Genomic DNA, 23,325 nt, shown 5'->3' on the forward strand with positions numbered 1-23,325 from the left:
GTCATCAATGTCTGCCATATATAGTATAGTGCAGCAAGCTGCAGGTTGGCGCATGGAAAATATTCAATTTTATTCCGCGTAACTTTATCAATGCAAAAGTCATTTTTAAAACTTCGTGGCAGTCATATATGGATGCGAATAGTGAATCGCGCGTTGAAAAAACATTGGAGAAATGTCTAAAACGACGGAAATTCGGTGTGCGTATGGAGGTGGGGGCTATTAATACCGTCGAAGGGTTTATATACAAGGGGCAAATAGCGCGATTTTGTGGGTCGATAACTCAAGAGGCACTCCGTACTTTTACGGTCGACACACACATACACACGCAGCTGCAGCTGTGCACTTGCACACACACAAACACATATATAGACCACAACCAGGCAATAACTTTCCTCGTTTCGCCCAGTAGTGTAGCAGCGAGCCTTTTTCATTTCATTACAATTCGACATAAAAACGAGTGCGAGTGTTATGAAGGATCGAATAGCGGTTTAATCGAGTTTTCGCCGAGTTTTTTTGTTCATTAAAAATGAAAAAAAAATCTGTACATTCGATTAGAGAGAATTTTTGAACGCCGACAAAAAAGTAATAATAAATGAACGCGAATTGTGTACGTAACATAATCGAGGAGTCGAGTGAAAATGTTGTACCAGCTCTCGCAGTCGTTCGAAACGGCAAAAATTCTTTCTGTTCATAAAAGTTTATTAAATAAAAAGAAAATTGATCGAAACGACTCATTGAAAAATTATCGTGCCGCATATAAACCAGAGTCCATAAAGTATCATTGAAACGTAGAAGTTGGAAAAATCCTCGATAATTAACTGAACAAACTGTTGCATCTCGACCCCGCTCACAATAATAGTGCCTCGACCATTAAAATCGGAGATATAATAATGCTGGGCGAAGTCATACTACCTTTTCGTTCGTGCTTTCATGTAACTATTTGTGTCTACGATATCTAACAAACGGCTTGGCTGATTCGAATGAAACTTTGAAGATTTGTTCATTATTGTCAGACGAGTAGCTGATTATATTTATTAATGTGCAAAATGCACTCGGAATGCGCTTTTAAACTTTTGTAAAAAATTTGAATTAATCTTTTGCAGTACAAACAATTTTGTTCGACATTCGACATTCAGTGAAATTCGTTTATAACGAAATTGCATTTAAAAATAGCTAGATCACACCGAGCAAATAAGAAATATTTGGTTGGTGTTCAATGTTTATGTTGAGTACAAGATTTTTCGGGATATACGAGATACAAAAATGAAAAAAGTCGATTTTAGATCCATCACCGTGCTTCCTCGCGGATGAAACAAAACTACAAAGAAAAGATTCACACAGTATCAATGAACGAAGATAAGTAAATATACAGCGTTACAAGTCATTCTGACAAGTTAGATCACCTCGACCAATACGTGAGCAAAGTACCGCAACCAACCGCTAGATGGCTTTATACTAGTTCTCAAGAAACTGCCATACAAAGTAGCAAAGATTGAGCATAAAAGGTAAGCTAGGGTCTAGTTCATACTTAGTTAAACTGACAAAAAATTTATCATTTCTTCACACAGAATACCATGGACCTAGTCATGCAACACATTCATTCTATAAAATTTACATTTAAAATTGTAAATTTCATGAATAAGGTAGAGCAACTCTATGTTTATTTTTTTTTCAGCGTCGCTCAATTATAAGCATATTTTCTCAATCTCTCGAATCTCGTTAGAACAGAGTTTCACTGTGCAACTCTGCTCGGAAATCTGAGTTGCCACTAGTAGCATTATATAGCCTGCCTATACGCAAGAACTTGCGGTCTTTTTGTGCTCTCTACGGCTATGCGTCTCAAAAACTTTGGAGTACGTTGACCACCCCTAACTCGACGAGGGCCGCCCTCGACACGAGTAACTAAAAGATCATAATGGTCAATACGAAAATCGGATGAAGTACAGTACAATGCTGCAGCACCGCCACGCGCACACAGAGAAAATGCATCAACGTACGATAGATTGAGTTACATTGTCGAATCCTCTTTATCTTTCGCTCCATCCTCTCGAATAGAATTTGAAAATTGCTCCGAATCGCTCGGCCGCGTTCGCGCACATGTCTCTCTCTTTCTCGTCTACAATGCCTGGCGCTCGCCGCTGCTCGACATGTCAAAACTGTACGAATTTCCCTTTCGCTTTTTTTCCTTATACACACGCGAGCGCGCACGCATGAGTGCAACTCGTGATCGACCGAATGAGAATTTACGCCCCCTGACTGGATGCACGTAAATTCGTAGTAGCTGAAATGCAGAGAGAGAGAAAGCTAAGCCAAAAAATATAGCTCTATTTTTCCGATCGTGTTCGTGGCATCTGCAGCTCATCGTCCACGGAGCTTAATGCTTTTATCGGCAATCGCTAAATATATATGTCTATGTACGCGTGCGAATTCAGCTCGCAAGATTATATGCATTTATATAGAGAACATGGAGCATCTGGCCACTGCTGTGCGCGAGGAGAGCCAGAGAGAAACAGGGAGAGAGAGAGAGAGAGAGATTCCAGGCGCGGCACGGAATTGTGTATATTGTATACGTGGTATGAAACTGCAGCTGGCTTGATGAATATATAGTCGAGCTTTTGTGCTAGAGAATATAACCGCACTAAGCCACCAGGCTCTATATATACGTGGAACTTTATGGCTGACTCCTCTCTCCACCCCCATCTCCCTCTGTAGACCATGCGTGCACGTGCATATAAGCCTATACATAAAAAAAGATGCGGTTTGCGTGTTCCTGGCACGTAAAATAGCTATGAACAGTGGTACACGCGCGCGACATTTTTGATGCTCGGCTCGAATTTTGTAGCTCACGGGGGAAAAACCCGTAGAGTGATAACTAAAAAAAAAGAGCATTTTATCGTTAAATGGAGTGCATGTCGCACGTGTGCGAGCTCGCGCGAATCCTCGTAATTGTCCTAGTTGTTATTCATGTTATATCGACGCTTAATTTGTGCTGCTTCTTTTTTCATTTGTACCTTGATGAGAAGAGAATGAAAAAAAAAGAGTTCATTGCTGAAAGAGAGTCGCGGCGATATACGCACATTATTATTCTCGTGCGACTTCGATTTTTTCCCCTCCCACGTGTGTGCAGCTTTCAATCAATGCCACAGCGACGCACGACCCGATGACGACTACGACAACGACGACGACGAGTGTTGAACACGAATCGAAAGCCATGTGCGCACCCGTATACATAAGCAAGTTAATTGCAGGTGTGAATCGACATAGGCGAAGATCAAGTTTGCGCGCGTTTCAATTGTCGAGTTATATATAGCGGGTTCTGCGTGTGGCTCTGAGTACATAGGAAGGTACAAAGCGCGAGGCGTACAGCAGAGAGAACAAGTCGAGCGCGACGTAGTTGTCGTCGTCGTCGGCGTCGGCGTCGAGCACAGCTTGTACTACTCGCACTATATACACTTCTTCCCTTCGTCTCGTGCGACGTGCAGTTCTCCAGTCTCCGTCTGCCTGCGAATCACGTAAATCATCGGAGTCGCGAGCGACGTGCCAGGCCAAATTTACATACATGTAATATGTATTTTACATTTATTAGGGCACGCGCGAGACTTGGTATGTAGCTAGATCGTGCTGCCGCTGATGTAATACTTGTGCAGTAAACGTAAATTATAATTTACAAAGATTCCCGACGAGTTGATGATTTAATTTTTGACTCTAATTACAGAGCGATGGATGTACGAGCTCGTACTATTTTTGATAAAAAAGAAGAAAAAAAAAAGAGTACACGCACTGATTCCCGCGCGCAATGCGCGCTAATTAAGCGAGACACGCGCGCACACGCACTCAGGAGTTCGAGCAAGTATTTTACAAATGGTCTCTTTCTCTCTGTGCTCGGAGTTAAGTTAACTGCCGCTGCACTAATTCAAAAGCTACTTTCGCCTATATAATCTCTCCTGCAGGCAGAAACTCTCGGCTTCGACGCCTAATTTGCGAGAGGAGAACATTTCTGTTGCTGATCTCGTAGCAATTAATTTTCGCTCCAAGCTCGCGCGTAGAAGATCAATTTAAATGACTGCTGCTGCTGCTGCTGCTGCTGCTGCTACAACTACTACGACGTCAGCTGCTGCACTACTGCTGTATAATATTGTAAACACTTTCGAGCCAAAGTAGAAGGAAAACTTCCTCCTTCTTTTTTTTACCTTCTTTTTTATTTTGCTTCTTGATTGAAGTTTTTTTCCCTCATTTTTTTCTTTTTTTTTTTTTTTTTTTAATACAACAACAGCGATGATTCTTGGGGCGCGCTCTGCGCAGAGGGTGTTTTCGCGCGACTTGAAAAACTACTGGAGACGTTGCGCGCAGCGTGCAGAAATTAACTTACGTACGTATACATAGAGCTGCACTACTGGTGCGAAGTAGATCGTCCATTCTTGTTTCGACTTTCACCTGGCGCCCGCGCCAAACTCGAACTTTTCTACTTTCAACGCGTGTACATTCCTATACAATATATACCTTCTCGCTCACTGTCTCCGTGTGCTTTTTCCGTATTTTTTCTGTATCTTCTCTTTTTCTTGTGCTTTCGAACCTCTAGTGAAGCTAAGAGAACTTTATGCATTTTTGCTTTTCGTATACACTGAAAAGAAAACGTTAGAAGTCACTTAACTGACGAACTGGTCCGAAATGGTCTAAAATCCTGTAATTCTTACATGTCATCGTGCCCGTGTAGCCCATTATATAATTCGCAATTCTCAACATCATTAAGAAATAGATAAATGCGATTACATACAATTCTGAGATCACATGTTATTTTTCCAAAGAATATTAAGCGAAAATATTTTAACATTGATCATTGAAGAACACACACCCGTGTTTATGCCTATAAATGCAAAAACATGAAAACTAAGGATTAATATTAAAATTTTTGTTTCCGATTTTAAAATATGGTTTCATAGGTCCTTTTACAACAAAAAGTATGTCTGTAGTTCCTTTCTATTATTAAAATTCATCCAGGATTCATATATATATTGATTTGTGATTTTTGAGTCCTTGACCGCATGATTTTGAATGTAATATTTAACTAATTCAGTCTCAAAAGTTGTTTTTTTCCTGAATAAAAAAGAGAATCGCCGAAAAGTGAGGCCGCATAAAACGACCTTTGATTGACTGACGACAACACCCGACGCGAGCCAACTTGATACTAGCGTCTGCGCCGCTAACTGTCAACAGACAGTAGTACGTAACCACAAAACACGAATGAAAAAATTGCCACGTGCGAAGCGCGTTTGAAACTTCCTACTTTAATTAAATTCTTTTCCATTCAAGTGTAGCAGATTTTTCATTAGGTTATTTTTTTAATTTACTAATCTCCAAATAATAGCAATAAGCGTTATTAAAATAGCTATTTTTGTCATTTTCTTTGAACATTAATATGAAAAAAATTTTCCAAGCCTTTTTTGAAATTCTGTTACATGCTTAAGGGGGAAGGAATTTTATTACAAAACTTTTCAGACCTTAAGGATCAGAATTGGTCATATGTTACATTCAAAATCATTCGGTCAAGGATTTAAAAATCGCAAGTCAATACATATAAATCCTGGATGGATTTTAATAATAAATTAAAGGAACTACAGACGTATTTTTTGCCGAAAAGGACGCTTAAAAACATATTTTAACATCAGAAACAAAAAATGTTAATATTAATCCTTAATTTTCATTTTTTTGCGTTTATAGGCATAAACACAGTTGTGTCCCTTTAAAGACAATCAAACTGTAAAATTTTTAATAATAGTTATAAGAAAACTGTTGTTAGTAATATTTTATGTTTTCTTTGTGAATTAAAAACATTAAGTACGGGACGAACACAATTTTGATACTTTTTTGAACCGTTGTACTTTTGCTGAAAATGGGGTCCGGAGAACTTGCGAGTAAGCATAATCTACGAAAAATTTAATGAACTTGATGATACGTGACCAAAACGAAAAAGCTAAATTCTATTTGGGTTTTTATAAAGAATAGTAAACGCACGTGGGAGCCTCAGAGCACGTGTTTGCACGTGATCTAAGGCTTTTCAGATATTTTTTGCTATTTTAAAGCTATATAATCTTGTATTAATTCTGTAACATTTGATGTAAACGCGATAATCTATACTTCATTCTTCTCAAATATTTTTAATGTCGATCCAATTTCAGGAAAGATTGAACTGCAATAACTCATCGTTAATTGTACACGAAACGCTTGTAAGTCTGCATCCCGAAGCATGGCTTTATTATTTTTATTATGAAATTTTTAATTTAATTTTAATTATGAAAATTGTTAAATAAAATAATCAAAAAAGCCTTGGAAATTATTTCCCTTCATTACGGAAAATAATTCAAGCATTTTTATGGGATAATTTTATTGAAAGTATTGACGCCTTTCTCTTTTTGGAACCACAGATGATGGTGGAGATAAGTCCGGCTATTAACATGGGTTATTAAAAATGCGTGGGGACATTATAGCCCCGCCTTCATTTCAAACTGTATTACTATGGCCTAGATGCAGCTGCCCCAAAGATGAATCGTGTCAGTGTGTAACGAGCACTTGACTCGAAAAGTACAACATTTTTATTTAAAATCTTCAAGGTACTACATAGTATACGGATTTAAAATTTAGATATCAAGATAAGAGATTTAATTTAAACAAGATCGTATTTAGCAAATCAAGTGATTTTCAGAAAAAGTTTTTCTTAATTCTAATTAACTGTGTTTGTGTGTGGGTACTCATAATGGGTTCATTAAAACACGTGGGCAAGACAGATATATCAGTTGATCAATACTATAAGTTCTCTCTAAGTCTATCAGGAGTGAAAAAGAAAAAGTTATCAGTGAATCATTCCAAGCAAAAAAAATTGGAGTTGTTGAAGATCTTAATTGAAAATACAAATTGGAAGGTCAATAAAGAGCGGCGCCAATTTCTCGAGCAATTTCATTTTTTAATCCAAAACTGGCGAGGCAAATTGCCAAATCTTCGAGACTATTTTCAACAGAAAGAGATTGATTTGCTTCTCTCGGATTGCATAAGTTACAGTGGTGAAGACGATAATTATCAAGGTAAATTAATCATTAAGTCAGTAGCTCGCAGTGGCTACACAGACGAGCCCGACGTTGACGAAAACGACGAACTATTGTCGCGACGCACCACACCGATTCATCATGCGGCTAGAAAAGAAAACTTCTGCCACATGGAGGAGTTTTTCAAAATTTATAATAGGTTAGACGTGAATTACACGGACGAATTTGGATTCACGCATTTTCATGCGGCTTGCATGTCGGGAAACAAAGAGATTGTCAAAAAATTTCTCAAGCTCGGGTGGAGTCCCAATTATCATGGGAAAAATTCATCTGATCCCCCGCTGCACTTGGCTATCAAACACGAACACAAGGAATTGATCGAATTGCTGCTGAGAAGTGGCGCTGACCAGAATTTGGCCAACACACAGGGATCGAGACCTCTGCATATTATTTGTCAGATGCAAGGTCACAATCACTTGGTGGATATATTCTTCAAAGTCAATCATGAACTCAATAATACACTCGAATTCGACGCTCAGGACGGTTTGGGCAATACACCATTACACTTGGCTCTCTACTACGATAACAAGAAGGAAGTGGAATTGCTGCTGAGAAGAGGGGCTAATCCCAATTTAGTTAACGACGATGGATTGACACCACTGCATATTATTTCCAGGAGACGCGAAGGTAACATTGACGATAATGGCTTGGTTCGTCTATTCTTCAAAATAAACGACGAGAGGAAACAGAAGGTGCAGGTCAACGACGTGGACAAGTTTGGCCATACACCGCTGCAATTAGCTGTGGCAAATGTATTTCCTCACGTGGTCGATCTAATTTTGACTCATGGCGCTGATCTAGACAGCTTCGTTTTTCCCAAGGAGAGGCATTTTGCCAAGAGATTGGAACCAGGATTTTATGAAAATTGCCAAGATTTTAAATTGAGAAAAGCGTCTGGTATTTTAATCATCGTCGAAAGACTCGAGAAAAAAGGTTTTAAGCTGGACCGAATCGACGCCCTGACCATCATTAAATTGTTCACTAGACTCGGGCTATTCGAGAAAATATCAGTTCCTGACGAGCGCTGGTATAAGGACGAAGAATTTTCGCGTAAAGCAAAAAAAATAATGGTTAATCGAAGTCTGTCGCTCTACAGAGTAGTTCGATCACGACCCGAAGATGTGGAAAAACGACTCACATACGAGGACTTCTTTGCGTTCGCACGCGCAAATAATTATTGCTTCATTCCCGAAAGATATCATAAGATTTGTACTGCGTACCTCAGCAAGATTCTATTGAAAAGATTTCGCCAGCTATGGGCACTTGACTGTTTAGTTGGAGCTAACGAATTATTGAAGGACGATCAAGAGTGGACGAGAAAAAGCTTGTGGAATATTTGCATGTCTTTAGAGGCTTCGGGCCAAATTTCGGGATCGTAATGAATATATTAGCAGTATTTTTGTATGAATATTTTTATTACATTTTGTAGCTTTTCTATGTAATTTAAATGAATAAGTGTTAAAGTAATAAATTCGTAAATTTTAATTTTTTGTGTTTCAACTTTATTTCAGTTTTTTGTGAAAGATCAACAGGTCATTAATACCTCAAAAGAAAAACCATTAAATATGTAGCTCATTATTGCACGGCTCTCATCAGTGATAATAAGAAGTAACCGGTTTCATGAGCCGGTGGATTTAATTTTAGAAAAGTTGTCGATGATGACGCCGAAAATAAATTCGGGTTAAATCAACGAAAAATAATCATTTGAATACAGATGAAAGCCATGTTCCAAAAAAATTAGATGTTTATCGGTATTATAATGTGCAATAGTAAGTCACTCTTTAGCCGCTGCAATATCTAGTAAAAATAAACATCATCTTATAACCCATTATCAAAAATTATAGTCCGAAACATATTGGAACGAGCTCTCCGAAAAAACAAATATAATTGTTTAAATAATATTCGAGCTCGGGCTACGTGGGTTATTGCATTGGTTTGCAGTTTAATTTTTTTAACATTACAAAAGATGGATTACATGGGTTACTGCTTGAGTTTACATTTTCTTGCATTCTCTAACATTTTTAAAATTTATCATACAATTTTTTCTAATAATTTTTCATTTTCACATTTTGAATGCTTCGCAATGTGCGCCAGGTGGACATATTTTTTTCTGTGATGATAAAGATCGCTCGTCTAATTCCTCTTCGAAAAGATCCCAAATTCCCAATCGCCATCCAATTGAAATTCGAATTTTACTTCGGACATGTCGTTACTTTTCATGTAAACCGTAGTGTGTGTGCATATAGTCAGTACGCGTGAAGACACGGCAACGTGAACAGAAAAGGATCGCATCGATCGCAGCAAGTGATCAAAAGTAAAAAGTATTTTGCATTACAATCGAATGCAAGTGACTTCCGTGAAAAAAAAATACCTTTCATTATCCGCGATTGTGTTTTGTACGTGAGTGAGACCGAACGATAGACATATCATCCGATCCGATCCGATCCGGTTTTTTTCGAACACGTGGATCATCTTAACCAACAAAAATTAGAAACATTAAAGAGATTACGAGAAAATGTAAATTGGGATATCGAACAAGAGCGATTCGAACTTATCGAACAACTTTATCCTTTAGTGAAAAATTGGACGGGCCAATACCCAGATCTTAGAAAAGTTTTTCGAAAGAACGAGATTGATTTGCTTCTCGTGGACTCGATGAATTACATATATCGAGATCGAGTTGACGAAGGAAAGCTTATAGTCAAGTTCGAGGCTCGTAGCGGCTACAAAGACGAACCCGAAGTCGATGAAGACGGCTAGCCTCTGTTGCAGTGCACCACAGCAGTGCATCGGATGCATGCCCTTTTTAAAATATAATACGAGTGCAGGCTCGATGCGAACTACTCCGACGAGTCGGGCGTCACGCATTTCCATGTGGCCTGCATGCTTGGTTGCGACGACGTGGTCGAGAAATTTCTCGAGCTCGGCCAGGATCCCAATTGCCTCGGGCCAGAAACGGGCAATTCGCCGCTGCACTGGGCTCTCAAGCACGAACGCAAGAAGGTGGCCGAGTTGCTGCTGAGAAGCGGCGCCGATCCTAATCTGGCCGACGCGGACGGACTCACTCCTAGCTCTGCACGTTGCTTGCCTCAAAGATTACCATCAGTCGGTATTCTTTTTCAAGATCAACGACGAATTGAATCAGCTGGGGCAAATGGACGTCCTGGATATTATTCACGAGCTTTTTAGTTCACTATTTGAGAAGATACGTAGAGCGAATAATGTCACAGTTTAATTGTGGAACCAAAGGCACGATGGAGTTTTCTAGTCTATAATGTTACATAATATGATCAAGAGAAAATGACGATGAGCCAAAATTCACTTGATCTCGGGCGAACGTTGAAACGCGTCAAAACGACGTCAAATAATTGTTGCGAATTTAAAGCGTACAGTAAACAGCTTGATTTAAATCGGTGGTGAAAATTAATTAACGAAAATGCGCGTGTGTTTCTTTTAATTTGCAAAAATGCTTTAGTACACGCAGGACCTTCATTTTCACAGCGACCTGTCGCTGATATCAACGCTACTTTACGTTACGTCACGCAGTCGACTTCACTTAAAGTATTGTTTTACGCACGCAGTTACACGATTGTTCATGTATTTGCGACTACGTCTATACCCGTATACCTGACATCGTGCATTCAAGCTTTATTTAATTAACGATTCAACGCCCCTTCTGTTCGACCGGGCGCAGGCCATTATTCGGCCGTTGCATTATTGAGCGCATTAGTTCATTTGTCCACGCAAATTGTTTTGTCGTTTGTTTATAACTTGTTTATGTAGTTCGTACTACGGGCCGTTATACCGTTGATGACTACGACAACGTTCGCGCTTCGTGAGCCGTCGCAGCTGCCTAGTGACTCTTTATTTTCCCGAGTCATAAATTATTTACTCGTATTATTTCGACGTCAAGAGTGCTTCGTGCTATACATTTGGTGTCAATCGATTGCTTTAAACGCGATTTAGACATATAATCAATGTTCGCAATCGATGTTCGCGTTTGAACATCGACTGGCGAGGATTATCAAATTTTCCTAGCCCGCGACGCACATATTAGTCACATTAGTCGAAACGCTTCAAAGACAAATCAAGTAGCGCAGCTTGTATACATGCGACTGAAAATGAACGCATTTTGCGGTCGAACCGCAGGAATTTCCCCCGGCCGGAATGCGCGCCTACGTGTACTGGACGTGCTGCACGCGAGGAAACTCTATCTCGAAGCTTTAACTCAGCGGCGCGCGCTGTGACGCGACCATTTGGTATTCTCGTTACAGCACGCTTACAGTACAATACAGATACACACATGCGCGCCCACGCACACACGGCTGGTTTAACAGGGAGCGCGCGTAAAACGCTAATTTTCGAACATCCGCGCGCCGAAGGCCGCTCTCTGCATTAATCCACCGCACGCGCGTGTACGGTCGGTGCGCGGTTCAATCAATCATCGCTTCGTTATAATGAAGCAGCAGCGGTAGCAGAGGCTATAAGCCCTCGTGTGCGCAAATTAATGGTAACTCGCCAAGAGCGACACGAGCGTTTCTTTTTCTTTCTTTTTTTATACATAATCATTGCGTACGTGTGTTACAGCAGCTGCTTTAAGCACGAGTTAATTCTTTGGAAGCTCTCGAGCTTTCGCCTCCAGGAAATGAGAACCGTGTGAGTGACACTGAAAAGCACCAGTCGCGTTATAGTCAGAGAGAGAGAGAGAGAGAGAGATCTACCACGGCTTTTTACGACCGCCACCGCACACGATGTGCCCCTGCGATAGGATAAAATATAATGGAGCACGAGTAGTCATCCCTTCACTGGCCATTTGTCGTGTGCGTTAAGCACCTTTTTATGAAGCTTCCATTATCCGCGCGCGCGCGCTTAATGCCGCACAGGAAAATACGTTGAAATTACCAGGTGCTACAGTGCGTGGGCTGCACTTGTTTATAATGACGCGGGGGAGGCTACTCGCGAAACCCGCGTGGAGGAATATTTTTTAATCATGTCTCGGTGTATATGTATGAATATTCGGATTACGTCGGTGACAATTGAAAAACGTTTCGAGCCCCGTTCCTGAAAACGTTAATTAACAAAGCCTCGAATCTTTTTTTTCAATTTTTCCGCTACTATACGAACCCATGAATAAATCAAAGTTTTTAGATGTGCGCGGTTCTCTATTTCTCGCCTGGATCAAGCTGAAATTGCTTTCGGATTAAGCTGCCTAACAAATCCGGGCCCAGCAGTCGGCATGTAAAATTAATATTGGCCGCGTCCAAAATTCTGTGCTCGTTTCTTTTACCGAACTTGGCGTCCTTGCATCTGTACTCGATAAAGTCCAAAAGTTTTCAGCTTTTCAGCTACCCACAGATAGATTAGATTGACACGAGTGCAGGATTGACAACCCCCCCGCCTCAGACACGTAATGTACTATTTCATAAAATAAAATTTGTTGCTAGCGGGCATAATATTAGGAGCATGCCGTATGATCTACACATAAGAGCTACGAAATGGCTGACATTATTTTTATATGTTTACATAATTAAAATTATGAAATGATCCAATAAAAATGTTTTTTTAACACTGCATGCGCGAAACACGGGCTTTCTAACCTTAAATCGTCAGAAAACCCTAGTTTCTCGCAAGCAGAGTTAAAAAAAATATCGTTTGCAACTAGTCCGCGAGGAAGTTGACTCACCCAGGAGTCTTTGCACCCTCGCTACGCTCGAGTGAAAACAACTCCTGGGTGAGTCAACTGCTTCGCGCACTTGTTACAAAATATACTATATTATTATTTCAATTGTTTCAATGACGAAACCGAAAATTCCCTTATTCCAGCTTTACAATGAAATACCCTTGTTCATTGAAAATCGTGAAATATGTAGTGTATGTACGTAAAGTATAATTAATTGGATGTAAAATTCCATTACTGTAACATGATCCAATTTATTTTCATTTATTTTCTCTTTTTGTGTAAATATCTGTAAATGTCATATCTCATTAATAAATTTGTAGAAACATTCTAAAAAATTAAAGTTATCGTAGATGTACAGAGCACAGTATCCATTAAAATTAGAAACGATCCCATTCTGCTTTTATTTTACCAGAAAAATGGCCACGAGACCGAAGCTTTCATAGAAATGACTGTTGAAGGACACATTTTCATAGCTAATTTTTCGATAACTTGCTCATCAATACATGATAACTTGTTTGGTACTCCATTATTTATTTTATTATTTAAGCTGACTGTCAGACCTCTTGACGACCTTTTTACTATTATGAGATATCAGTAATTTTTCCTTTCAAAGAATGTTTTAGTGGAAAATGCATTTAAGAGCATTGAAATTTTCGTCACTATACCGATATAATGTACATTCATTCGAAATTTCAAAGAGAAAATGCAAGAGTATAAATTCATTAAAAATTATACTGTTTGTCACACAAATGAAAAAAGTCCTCCAAACATTCTGACAAAATTCACTTTTTTCTTTGACTACTTTATAAGTATTTGGCTCGTTGCTGGTTTCCGTTTGAGTTAAAAAATCGCAAATATTAAAAACGTGTTTTTTTATACTCAAATTTTGCGAATTAAATATTTTCTTATCTAATTTTTAATCTTTGTCGAGAAGGACCGATGACAATTGTCTGTATGTACAAATTAGAGAAAGATTTTCATAGCAACACAGTGTTAATTTCAAAAAAATCATACAATTTTCAAGTTTTATTTTACTTTAAAGACGACCCAAAATTAATCAAAATCTCCCTAGGAAAGAAAAAGTTCATTAACTCTTAACAAACGATAATAATGCATTAGAATCAATTGCATTCAGTTACACGCATAGAAATGAGTAAAAATGATCGGAGAGGGCACATCCGTGTCCGACACAACGTCAAACCATTTGAACAACTCGTCGATGTAGAATTTCTGACATGATCTTTTCGGTAGGTTCTCTCTTCGTAACGAATCTCTCAGTAAAAATTTTCGCTTACATAGTTATACTTTTGGAGCAATTGATTGACAGCCCAACATCACTAGTTTACCTTTTTCAAAAACCAGGTGTCGGCTGAATTACGTCAGTCAAAATATTACGAAAAGCTCATCAGCATTTCAATTGTACTCACGCATTGCTGCTTGAAGTTTGAAATTAATTTTCTTTTTAATTTATTTTGATCAATTTTGCAGGGAACTCTGCCGACTTCAACAAAAATCTTTCAGGTCTAGTACCTCAGAGGCAATTAAATTCATAGCTTCGTGTCGTGTATAAAATAAAATTTAGTGAAAGATGCTAAAAATTGTAAGCTCTTTAAATTTTAAATTTTCGGCTTCCCCGCATTTCAATTATATTTGCGCATGTGTGCAAACGTGTGTACTTACATTAACGAGTATTATTCAGGACTACAGCGGCTAGACTTCACCAACGACGTTGCTCGCCCGTTGTATATACTTCGGGCGTAATCCCTCTCACCGAGACTATATGGACTGTTTTAATTCATTCGTTATTTGCATGAAGGTTGAATAACTGAAATCACAGAAGCTGCAGAAGCTACAGCAGCAGCAACCATGGTTGCTTACACTTAATCTCGGGGAGCTGCACGGGCAAGGACCATTATGAATTCATGACGCTCTCAGTTTAAGGTTCTCAAAATTGTAATTCCGTGAAGGCACGCGTCGACAAGCTGGCAACATTATTCTACAATAATGCAGATGCAGAATAATGCGCAATAACGATTCATAAATAACAAGCGGTTTTCTCTCTTCCTCTCAGTCTCTTATTGTCTCCGGCTTGATTCGTCTCTTTATTCCTCATCTTCTCATCGATGAAACGATACATTATTTTCAGGAAATAAAGCTGAGGATTATGGTTTTAGTTATTTATTGGAGCATTGCCTCAGTATAAATTGTAATACTATTAGCAATTTCACTAAAGTATCGGTAGGCAATCTATTCAAACTTGAGTTATTTCTATTCACTAATTGCTACTTTATAACCATTCAATCAATTGATACTATTAGGGTGAATTATAACGTAACTGCATGACTAATATCTCGGAAGTAAGCAAGAAACAGCAGCAAGGGAAGTATTGTAAAGAGGCTTTGAATTATTTGACAGTAGTGCTAAGTTGATGTACCGATTTTCCAGTATACACACACATACACAAGCGCACATCCCGTGCTCGCTTCTATATAATATATTAATCCGAACTCTCGAGCAGCAGCAACATCGTCGTTTGTGAATACAGAATGGCGCACATAAACAAATCATTGTCACTCTCGGAGGTTCCTCGAGATAGTGGGCGTTCATGTATGTACACAGACACACACAAGTATCGTCGCTCGCTCAGGAGTTAAACATTTGAGATGCAAAATGCAAAACACCAAGCACAAGTAATAAAGTTTTTTGGATATTTTAAGCTTTATATGCAAGACAAAGAGAGGGAGAAAAAATTAAAACAAGCCAGGAGGGTGTAACAGAAATGGCTCATTTTTATACAGAGGCCCTCTTTTTCATCCACGAGAGAAAGGCGGGGAGAGAAAAAAACGCTGTGCACGAGTAAGGATTAAGCAAAGAAGCAATGAAAATGGCCAGTATAGCCTGAGAATCGCGAGAATGAAATATTTGTACAACTTGTTTGGATTTAGTGTTATAATTTATTCATACGAGGCAGTAATATTGCGCGTTATTAAATTTTTTGCATTCAGTTGAAATATCTGTCGACCCTTTGGGAGGGAAAAAAACTAATAAATAAATGTGTCCGGATTTTTTAATATAATTTTCAGTGATCACGAGAATCGTAATAACGAAACTCGACAATGTAAACGCGCATGTACACTTTGCATAATTTATAACGCAGATCGATGTAATATCCAATAAATTATAACGTACTCGTAATTCGTGTTTACCTTCATGCTGGGCAGAAATTCTCAAAATTTTATACTTGTTCTCGAAAAATCCTTAATTTTTTCTAAACCACGCTTTGACTTATATAATTATTTTTACTTTGACACTTGCAGATTTACATGTAATGCTACGCGCTATCTAGTGGTGGAGACTCAAAGTGGTATGATAACTGGTCTACATTTTTCAAAAAGTTAAATTGTTATTTTCAGGTAATTTTAATGTTACTTGCAATTGCGCTTAATATCGGTACAATAAATATGTTGTCAAGTATTCGCAAAAACAAGCTGATTAGTGTTTCAGCCGATTTACGGAATATTTTTAAAAAAATTCTAAATGGTAGCTTTTCGGTCACTAGACCGTGAATTTCCATCAAAGCAATAGAATAAGTTGATCGTTAAATAAAAATTTTAAATCTTTGCGCTCTGAATGAAAGTAAGAAGATTAAAGTTTTTCGCGGCTCACACAACACGAGTCCTATCCTTTTCCCCCTGCGCACATACGTACTCACCCATCACCATTGTTTTATGCCAAAGATTAATTCTTCTTTGTTTTTTTTTTTTGTTTTTTGTTCTCGGTACTCAGTTATACCCTCGGAGCACAACGAAAAAGCTCAAGCCCAAGCTTTTCACCATCTATGCGCGGTCTGTATATAGCTCTCTTATAATATACAGGGATATAGGTTGCATTTGCGTTCGCTTCTTCGGTCATTCCCCATCCATACGCGGCCATAAAGAGAGAACAAAATAAATAAATAAACGTGCTCGAAAACCCTCCTCTCGGCTCTCGAGTGTACACGTGCTGCAACGAATGGCTTTAGCGCGCGCGGAAGTATAATCGATGAAAGTGAAAAGGGCTACTGGTGCTGCATGCTGCTGCCACTGCTACGTGCAGCACGTTTATCGGTGCAAAGAAAAGGAGAAGAGCAGAGGTAGAGAGAGAGAGAGAGATAGTCGAGCACTGACGAGTTTATGCACGGTCAAGTGAACTGTTGCTGGCGAGCGAGCTCCAACAACTCTACACCGAGAATCGCGCGGCTCAAGCTCGGGGGTTAATCCGCCGAAAGACTCGACACAGTCAATCAAAGAGGGATATAGTACAAGTCTGTGGCGCAATTAATGTATATGTACGTCCGTATATCCATGTATATATACGAGATGCGAGCAGCACGAGGCTCGAAGCTTTCGAGAAAAAAGAACAGAAAGAAAAAAAATAGGTCACAGAGAGAGAGAGGGTCAAGATCCACAGCTACTCAGGGCAGCTGTTGCTAGGGCTTATGTTTTTGAAAAAAGGCAATAAACAAGAGTTCGAACGTGTTGTTGGCACTCGAGCCCCGGAGGCTCTCCATAGTTTTGCTACTCTACGCATAAACTTTAAAATCGGTTCGTCCCTCTCCTCTTTTTTTTCACCAGCTCTCGTGTATCTCTACTTATTTTTCTTCTTCCTGTTTTTTTTTCTTTTACAAATACTTGTTTCATGCACACGCGAACACTCGAGTATGCAAAAAGCGTTACGCACGCGAGGCGAAAAACTCTTTGAAATACCCACCCGGCTCATCAACGTTATACGTCCTCGTACATTATATAAAATTAAATAAAATCAAAGGGAGGGCGGGAGTGCGCAATCGAGTGGAAACGGCTTCGACTGATATAGAGACAGAGACGTGACACGATGTAAAAGCAAATTAATTGCAGCTGCTGTGCACGATCGTGCGCAGCCTATATATACGAGCCACTGCACATTGGTCGAAATTAAGCGAAACGATCGCGCCGAGTCTCAATAGATATCAGCCGAAATGTCTGAGTGAGGGTGAGTGTATGTGTGATCGAAAAATGAATCGATTCTCGATGCTCGGGTGGTCGCGCGCGTGCACGTGCACTACTGGCAAATGAAGTGAACTTGAAACAATCGCTGAAGTGATCCGATAGCACGAGAGAATAGAGATAGGAAGAGCGAGCGAGAGAGAGAGATGGCAAATAATTATCTGTGCTTCGGAGTTGGCATCGAGAGCGACTGATTCGGAATATATAATATCGGCTTGCAATTGCGTAACTAAAAATCGTTGAATTTATTGAATTTATTGATTTATAGAAATAGCTGTAATATCGGCGGTAATTATCGGGCATGTATTGTAAATAGATGGAAAGCCTGATTAGTTTGAGTGCAGCTCTCTATTAATGTATAAATTCACTCATCGAAGGTATATTTCATCCAGCCTCTAAATATATTTCTGGGTATACTATATAGCTGCCCGCGAACGAACAACAACGAGTTGCAGCTTATAGCGGTAAGTACGAGAGCTGAGCCCTGAGAGGTCCTACAATATATGTATTATATATACTGTGCAGCTGGCGCTCGCGACCGCTGCTCCGAATGCACCGAACGAATTGCCATACTATCTCTCTCTCTCTCTCTCCCTTACTCTGCTGCGAGCAACGATGCGAGGTGTAAGCTCACAGTGTCCTAATATTTAGATATAGGTATATTTGCGCAGCCGGAGGAGGAAAGCCACGAGAGGACCACCAGCGGTTCTCGTCTGTTTGGATACTTCGTTGCGAACCTCCCTTCACTGCCTCTATTATATCGCAGCGCGAGGCTCTTCGTTTCGGGGTAGTAAGTCCGTGGCAATTATTTTGGCCGCTTCTCGTTATTTAGGACCTCATATTGCAGGTGTGGGGTGTGTGTTCGAGAGAGAGAAAGAGCTCATAAATCTCTCGCGCTTTTGAGGCTGGTGATAACCATTCGGGTTTATTTTATAGTAATATATTGTATAATGCTCGGCTACGGCGCTGCATACCGAAAGAGATTTATACATTTTATGACCCACTGCGCTTACATTATCAAGCCCTTATTATTATATTTGTCGGCTGAAATAATCATGTTAAACTTTTTTTTATTCGTTTGCTCTCTGCGTCGAAAGAGGCGACGACAGAAACGACGACGACGACGGTAAATGTATGCCTGCACTCGAAAGCGAATATTCGAATGCACGGAATTTCCGATAAATCGACACTTTATTGTTATTATACGGTAACACGCCCAAATCTGCTGCTGCTGCTGTTGCTGACAGTGTGCGACTTCTGAAATCAGATCGATGATCCGTTCATTTGGAGTTATTGATTCGAATTGAAGAGGCTGCAGTGGGCATCTATATGTGCATTATATCATATAGATAGATGTGATGCGGTGCCGAAAGGACACGAGGCAACCGCCGGGATAGCTGTATATATAACGATGACGTATAGAATTATGTGATATATGAGTGATTCTGACTAACTTTTAAAATAACGCCTAAAAAAATTTTTGATGAAAAATTTAGCGGCACAGTATCCGGAATGAATTTTTCTTGAATATTATCAACAAAGAATCCCAAAAATAACTTTGGGCTTTATTTTCCTCCATAATCCATTTGGGAAACCCGATTTAAATGTGGGTCAAAATAAAACTTCTTCAAATTTTCGAATGACACCGATCTAGATGCGCTTTTGATATGTTATAGTACATGGTAAAAAAATCCTAAAGCCAAAATTTTACTCCCCATCCCCCCCTCCTACCCCCTCCACCCCTATAAACGTCCATTCTTTATTTATATTCATTCTGAAGCCCTGAAGTAATTAAAAAATCTGAAAAAATTCATAATAGTACATATCAACAAAACTAAGCACCTTGAATTTCTTCAGATTTTTCGAGGGCTTCAGGCCTTCAGATAAAATAATTAAAAATTTGGAAAATTTATATACGGCGATACGAGCCAATATCAAACTCGAAAATTTTTTTCTCTGTTTTATGCATTGAAAAACATGACCTTAAATTTCTTTGGATTTTTTCAAGTTTCCTTATGCACTTTTTGAAGCGAAAAAACCCCTTTTTCTTTCATGTGTTTTCATGTGACATTACTTATATCATCCCGCACATAATTATCTACGTAGGCGAATTGCGTAGTCATTATAAATGAATTAAATGTAAAATTTTTTTTTTACGGCCTTGCCCTTGATGATATAGCAAAATTTTTTAAATAAAAAAAGAAAGTGTGTGAAAAAAAATTATTTGTTGAATAATTTATTTATTCATGATAAGAAAAAAATTTTTCATGAAAAAAAATATATTTATAAAAATTTTTCATGAAAAAAAAAATTTTTTATAAAAATTGTTTATAAATTTCCCATGAAAAAAATTTTTTTTATAAATTAATTAATTTATTCATAGTAGAAAAAAATTTCATGAAAAAAAAATTTTTTTCAAAAATTTTTAAGTGATTAACGCAGGATTATCGAATGTTCAATCCAGCGTACAATTCTTATTAAATAAGGGACAGAGTTCTGGTTGGGCTCATTTTGTTCGTCTTTTCCAGCCCTTTTTAAACATGTATACAGATATAAAAAAAAACAATAGTCCATTGTAAAAAATGAAAATGTATAAAAAAAGCTAAAAGTTCAAATAATCCAGTACGCGCGGAAAACATTCTGGGAAATTTCCAATTTAGGAGGATCAAGTTCAGGTCACAAATTTTTCTAAAGTATGTGAATAAAGGAAGGTAACATGATAATTTCAGATCATTTGGTTAATAGTCCATTTTTTAAGAAGCTATCGAAAATTTATTTTATTCGCAGTACGTTTTTTGACTCAAGAGTAAAATCGATTTTCAAACGTGCGATACAAAAAGGACGGGCCACCAAAACGCTCAAAAATAAAAGTGTAGATCTCTCAAGTCTTCTTAAAGACCCTGATAAAATTTCAGAACTGTGCATGGTAAATTACCTGACTTACACATCAGTACGTGCAATTTTAAAAGTTAGTCAGAAACATTCATATACATTTATAGATCGGTGAGCGAAAATCCAAGTCGCCTACTCACGAGTCAGTACCGAACCGCGAGCGAATTTATATAAGTGAATTTATCCGTCTACATGCTCGCCGAGTACGGCTAGAAAAGTATTGTATATAGTTCGTTGGCGGTACTGTATAGCTGTATATGGTATATTTCGTGAAATTCACTTGACTCGGCAGCTCTTCCGCACAAGCGCACACAATACGATGTACTTTTGCTCTTTCCGAATCCGCATTCACATGAGTTTTTATCGACCTCGCTTCTAATTACCGCCACGTACAACTCGGTATCGATGCTTACCTTCCTCATACTCGTTCTCGATACGTATTTGTATATGCATCTATATGCATCCGGCATTGGCAAAGTTGTTAATGTATTCGGGCTGCAAATTTTCACTACAGCTCGAGCAATCCGTTATCCCGAAGACTAAGTATTTCAGACGTTTATCTCTTCGCTCTTCGCATTAAGTACGCAAAGCCTCGTATATACCAGATCGTAAAGTCGAGTCGTCTCCTCAAGAAAAATCCCGCAGCAAATAAGTCGGCTTCCTCCTGAAAATTTGATTATTCCTTATTTTTATGAATAAAAATGCTAGTACATGTGTCCGTTCTTTTTTCCATTTCCATCTCAAACAACTTGTCTATTAGTAGAAAAGGATTTTATTTAACATTGTAAGAAAGATCTGTGAATTTTTTAGCGATCAAAGTCCGCATCGAGTTCACTTATGTTTTGAATATTGCTTCTCTCAGTCATAATAAGCTTATAAAGCGCTCAAATCTATTAGGAGTCATTTTTTTTCTCGAAAATTTTTAACAATTGACTTTTAAAAAGTTCTCAGATAAATAAAATGTACAGTTGAATAATCGATACAACTGCCATTGTTGTTTCTGCAGCTCCAATGACTAAATGAATGCATTACATCGGTGTGGGGTTTGCAGGTATTCTCTTTTGTATGAGTATTTCTCCGCTTATATCATACGTAATATCTATGAGCTAGTGGTTTTAATCACATACGAGCACCTTTTTATTAGATCGGTTGTTATTTTCCAAGTTGTACTGATCTTCGCTCCAGACGTTGAAAAATACGTACGTGAGTCCAAAAGGCTATGTATAACACGTGCCGCAGTTGAAAAATCGAAATAGATTTTCAAAAAAGTTCTCAAAAAATTCTGAAAATATTTTTTTCATATTTTTTGACTAATTTTAAGACGTTGTTGTTCTTTCGTTATTGTACCCTAGGAACCAGAATTTGTAAATGATCGATACTCAAAAAAAACAAAAATATTAAAATTTTCAGAAAATTAAAAAAAAAAATAAAATAAATTCTCGTCATTATCGGTGGCGGCTTGTGGAGCACGCTAACCACCCCATGGTGTGGAGATGGCAACAAACAGCGTTGGCACATTTTTTGGAGATAGTCCACAAAAATTCGAAAACAACTCCTGGATGAGTCAACGGCTTCGCGCACTTGTTACAAAATATACTATATTGAGCGTCATCCTTATCACGATCGACGAATAATTTTAGTTTATTACAATGCAATATATCGATATACGATTTTAATGTGCTTTTTTTTATGATACCCTGCATAAATGCCACGCACATACAGGCATTTGTCGGAAATTGAATTCATAATAATATACATATAAACAATCTATCATGTATTCTACAACATTCTATCAGAGTTTCCTTGCGGAGGAAGCTAAATAATAAAAGTATAGTAAAAGAAAAATAATAAGTGCTTTCTCAAAACTTATTGTTCGAAAATAAATCTCGTACCTAATTTTACAGTACAATTTGTACGATTTGTACAACCTTTAATTATTTTTATTATGTTCATATTATCGTGCAGTCTTACGGGTCTTAACTTAAAAATAAAAAAAAACGATAGCATTAATTTTTCAAGTTTTCAGTTTTCAGTTTATGCTAACAACTACGATCTCGATTCGCTGTACGATCACGCGCGTGCCTCGTATAATATAATAAATAACTCATAAAATAGTTTTTGTCCTACTCTCTCCTGCATCACAGTCAAATCTCGACGGAACCTTTTAAGTAGATCTTAAAGGCTCGTTCGATCGTAAAATAACGTTCCCAAACTTCGATTATTGGAGGATATAAAGCAAATTTCAAGTTTGACCGAGGCGTTAATTCTGACGATGACGACGACGTCGTCTTGGAGCTTTATCGCACACTTTACGTGAACGTCCCATTTGAGATGAATGTAAAAAGTTCAAGTAATTTCAGCAGCGGCAGCATCAGCTGTCAACGAGTAACGATTAACATCATTGACTTTATAAACTATTTAAATATAACTATAATATATAAGATGGCGTCTATGGAGAAACATTTAACATAAAAAAATCAATTTTCGTATAATACCAATATTTTATTTATTATTTTTCAAGATAATTAAATCGTTTAAAACTCAACAGAACTTTATGGAGCTATCTTATAAGTACACTGGTGAAGCCGCTATGTCATTTCTTGTTTTAAATATAATTTTTCATTATTAAAAT

This window comes from Trichogramma pretiosum, unplaced genomic scaffold (assembly GCF_000599845.2).
Source record: "Trichogramma pretiosum strain Unisexual culture from Peru unplaced genomic scaffold, Tpre_2.0 scaffold6, whole genome shotgun sequence".
Classification (NCBI taxonomy): Eukaryota; Metazoa; Arthropoda; class Insecta; order Hymenoptera; family Trichogrammatidae; genus Trichogramma; species Trichogramma pretiosum.